Raw genomic sequence first — 4,693 nt, forward strand, 5'->3', positions numbered from 1 at the left:
TGCAACGTGCTTGCCGCATCGCGTAGTGCCTCGCTAGCGCTTCAGTTTCCGTGTTTGCACGCCGCAGCCCACTCCCCGCACATGGCCGAACTCTGACCGCCGCCTTGGAGCTCGCCGTCGTCGTCTCTGGCCACCGTAGGCCCGGCCACCACCACCACTAGATACGCGACTGCAAGAGCTCTCCAACGGGCCCAAGAACGGCCTCGCCCGTGCCCTGTGGGCGTTTTTCGAGCTGCGCCACCGTCTCGAGCCTCGCCGGCGTCGAGTCGCCGGCGAGTTTGACCCAGTTTAACTCCTGGGTGGGCCCAGGTAGACCCCCCCTGAGTCTATGATAGGTGGGGCCGGTCTGCCAACTAATTTAGGATTAGTTTTAATTAATTCTAATTAAATCAGTCACTGACATGTGGGCCCAGGCCCCACTGACAGCTAATTAGTGTTAATCTAATCCTGTTAACTAGCTAAGAGGCTGACAGAAGGGGCCCACCAGTCAGGTTTGATCTGGGCTGGCGCCTTTGACCTGCTGAGGTCAGCATGACGCAATGCTGACGCACTAATGCATTTTTTGGATTTATTTTTATTCAGGAAATTCCAGAAAATAGTTAAAACTTCTAAAAATCATAGAAAATCAACCATAGCTCCAAATGCAAAGATTTATATATGAAAAATGATTAGAAAAATTCAATCTATCCATCTGTAATGGTTTCATGCATGACAAAACAAGTTTACCTTGCTGTTTAAGAAGAATAAGGAAATGCACTATTAAGGTCATGTTTAATGAGCTAATATTTGAATCTTTGATTCAAATGAGTTCATTCCTTTCTGTTATAGCTTGCATTAGGCCAAGACACATTCATATTGCCATGTCATAGCATGCATCATATTGTTGCATATCGTCATGTGTTGATTGTGTTCCGATGTGTTCTTCGTGGTAGGTTCTGCCTCCGAGGATATTCACGAGTATCCAACTGAAGGGCAGTATCCCACTACCACTCCATCAGGCAAGCAACCATTGATCATTCCGATACAACCCATGTTCTCGCTTCTGCTCTTGTTTACTGCATTAAGACATCGCGTTTCAATCTGCTGTGTGCTACGGTAGTTGAACCCTTATCCTCTGCATGACCTATCATTGCCACAGTAACTAGATGAAACCCACTAGCATGTGTAGGAGTTGATTGAGCCATGTATGTGATTCCTACCTTGCTATGCCTGCTATGCTTAGAGTTGTGTCAGGTCTGGTTCATCTGGGTGATGGGCTAGAGTGAAATGCTTATGTCGGTAATGTGAGGGATGTGTTGAACATGTTTTGGTAAAGGTATCGATGAGAGGCCATGTAGGAGTACATGGTGGGTTGTTTCATTGAGGCCGTCCCTAAGAACTCAGATTTGTATGTGTGATTTAAGATTCAGCTACTACCATGCATTGGGATCCTTAATTGACCCTCTCGGCTTCTTAACCACCCTAGTACTCTGTCCAGGAGTTGCAAATAGTTTCTAGTGTTTGTAGGTTATGTGTTGGCGGCCGTGCGTAGCGCTGACCCTAGGGGTGGTCTATGTTGCGGTAGATACACCGTGACCGGGTATGCCGGGAACCCGTTTGGCGTCTCGGGACCTTGTTCACATCGTTCGGGGCCGTATGTGGAAACCTCGGCCGGACTCCCTGCGGATGGAACCTGGATAGGCGATAAACCTGGACTAGAGACTTAAGTGTTAGGTAGGCCGTGGCCGACACCCTCGCTGGGCTTCCGCTTGAAGGTTGCCGAGTACATGTCGTGTAAATGGTGGTAAGTGGTGAAAGCGTTTATGAAGAAGTACACCCCTGCAGGGTATAAAACTATTCGAATAGCCGCGTTCGCGGTAAAGGACTACTTGGTTGCCTATACAGTTCATAGACAAGTTAATGGATACTAATAAAAGACTCAAGATAAGTGTGAGTACCGAGGATGGCCCTCTCGTAGGATGACGAGGGAGGATCCACGGTGGAGTATTGTGTTGGTGAGTAGTGGACTCGTGTGCGAAAACTATTTTACTGGTGAAGTTCCGTAGGATAGCTTAGCCAAGAGTCAAAGCTGGCTTGCTGCATTAACCCCACCGCCTTCTTGAGAATAAGCATGTATAGTAGGTTCTGATGTAAGACTTGCTGAGTACCTTTGTACTCATGTTTGCTTAATTACTATTTTCAGACGACAACACTGCCCCCTCCGATGGGTTTTATGTAGACCTTGACGTCGACAAGTGACTAGCCACACAGGTGGTGATCCTGGCCATGGAGGGCCCTATGTAGATAGACAGGCTTCGAGAAGCCTTCTTTCTTTCTAGAGTCTGTACTCAGACTAGTTGCTTCCGCATGTGCTTGTATGATTGTATGACTTGAGTGTTGGGTCATGTGACCCCTATCTGTATGAACATGTTATGTATGGCTCCCTGGAGCCTTTAAATAAAGTACTTGAGTTGTAGAGTTTTGTTGTGATGCCATGGTGTATGTACTCATATCGGGCATATTGTGTGTATGATTGAAATGCTTGGTATGAGTGGGATCCGACAATCTAGTTGTTTATCCTTGGCAGCCTTTCTTATGGGGAAATGTAGTCTAGTGTTCCTCGAGCCATAGTAGTCCGCTACAGCCCGGTTCACCGGAGTCCTGCTAGCCTAGCACTACTGTTCAGGACACTTGACTGGCCGGCATGTGTTTCACTTTGTTCCTATGTGTGTCCCTTCGGGGAAATGCCACGCTGTGACTTCCGGAGTCTTGCCTAGCCTGCTACAGCCTGGGTTCCCCAGAGTCCTATTAGCCCAGTGCTACAGCCCGGAATCAATCATTGATGACCGACATGCTCGATGTGATTCATGTATGCCTGTCTCCATAGGTCTGTGCCGCTTTGGGTTCATGACTAGCCATGTTGGCCCGGGTTCTCTGTCATATGGATGCTAGCGACACTATCATATACATGAGCCAAAAGGCGCAAACGGTCCTGGGCCATGGTAAGGCGACACCCGTGGGATACCGTGCGTGAGGCCGCAAAGTGATATGAGGTGTTACCGGCTAGATCGATGTGACTTGGAATCGGGGTCCTGACAGAGCATGCGCGTAATACTTTGCTTTGATAACTTCTAGATTTTTGCAATAAGTATATGAGTTCTTTATGACTAATGTTGAGTCCATGGATCATACGCACTCCCACCCTTCCACCCTTGCTAGCCTCTCTAATACCACGCAACTTTCACCGGTATCATACACCTACCATATACCTTCCTCAAAACAGCCACCATACCTACCTATTATGGCATTTCCATAGCCATTCCGAGATATATTGCCATGCAACTTTCCACCATCTAGTTCATCATGACACATCCATCATTGTCATATTGCTTAGCATGATCATGTAGTTGACATAGTATTTGTGGCAAAGCCACCATTCATATTCTTTCATACTTGTCACTCTTGATTCATTGCATATCCCGGTACACCGCCGGGGGCATTCATATAGAGTCATACTTTGTTTAGTATCGAGTTGTAATCATTGAGTTGTAAATAAACAGAAGTGTGATGATCATCATTCAATAGAGCATTGTCCCAAATAAAAAAAGAAATGCCAAAGAAAAAAAGAAGGCCCAAAAAAAGGGCAATGCTACTATCCTTTTTTCCACAATTGTGCTTCAAAGTAGCACCATGTTCTTCATATAGAGAGTCTCATATGTTGTCACTTTCATATACTAGTGGGAATTTTACGTTATAGAATTTGGCTTGTATTTTCCAATGATGGGCTTCCTCAAATTTCCCTAGGTCTTCGTGAGCAAGTAAGTTGGATGCACACCCACTAGTTTCTTTTGTTGAGCTTTCATACATTTATAGCTCTAGTGCATCCATTGCATGGCAACCCCTACTCACTCACATTGATATCTATTGATGGGCATCTCCATAGCCCATTGATATGCCTAGTTGATGTGAGACTATCTTCTCCTTTTTGTCTTCTCCACAACCACCATTCTATTCCACCTATAGTGTTATATCCATGGCTCACGCTCATGTATTGCGTGAAGATTGAAAAGGTTTTGAAAAAGTTAGAGTATGAAACAATTGCTTGGCTTGTCATCGGGGTTGTGCATGATTTAAATACTTTGTGTGGGGAAGATGGAGCATAGCCAGACTATATGATTTTGTAGGGATAACTTTCTTTGGCCATGTTATTTTGAGAAGACATAATTGCTTTGTTAGTATGCTTGAAGTGTTATTATTTTCTATGTCAATATAAACTTTTGTCTTGAATCTTTCTAATCTGAATATTCATACCACAATTAAGAAGATTTGCATTGAAATTATGCCAAGTAGCACTCCGCATCAAAAATTCTCTTTTATCATTTACCTACTCGAGGACGAGCAGGAATTAAGCTTGGGGATGCCTGATACGTCTCCAACGTATCTATAATTTTTGATTGCTCCATGCTATATTATCTACTATTTTGGACTATATTGGGCTTTATTTTCCACTTTTATATTATTTTTGGGACTAACCTATTAACCGGAGGCCCAGCCCAGAATTGCTGTTTTTTGCCTATTTCAGTGTTTCGGATAAACAGAATATCAAATGGAGTCCAAACAGAATAAAATCATCGGGAACGTGATTTTCTCACCGAACATGATCCCGGAGACTTGGACCCTACTGCAAGGGATCAAAGAGGATTTCACAAGGGTG

This window comes from Triticum aestivum, chromosome 1A, assembly GCF_018294505.1.
Source record: "Triticum aestivum cultivar Chinese Spring chromosome 1A, IWGSC CS RefSeq v2.1, whole genome shotgun sequence".
NCBI classification, from domain to species: Eukaryota; Viridiplantae; Streptophyta; class Magnoliopsida; order Poales; family Poaceae; genus Triticum; species Triticum aestivum.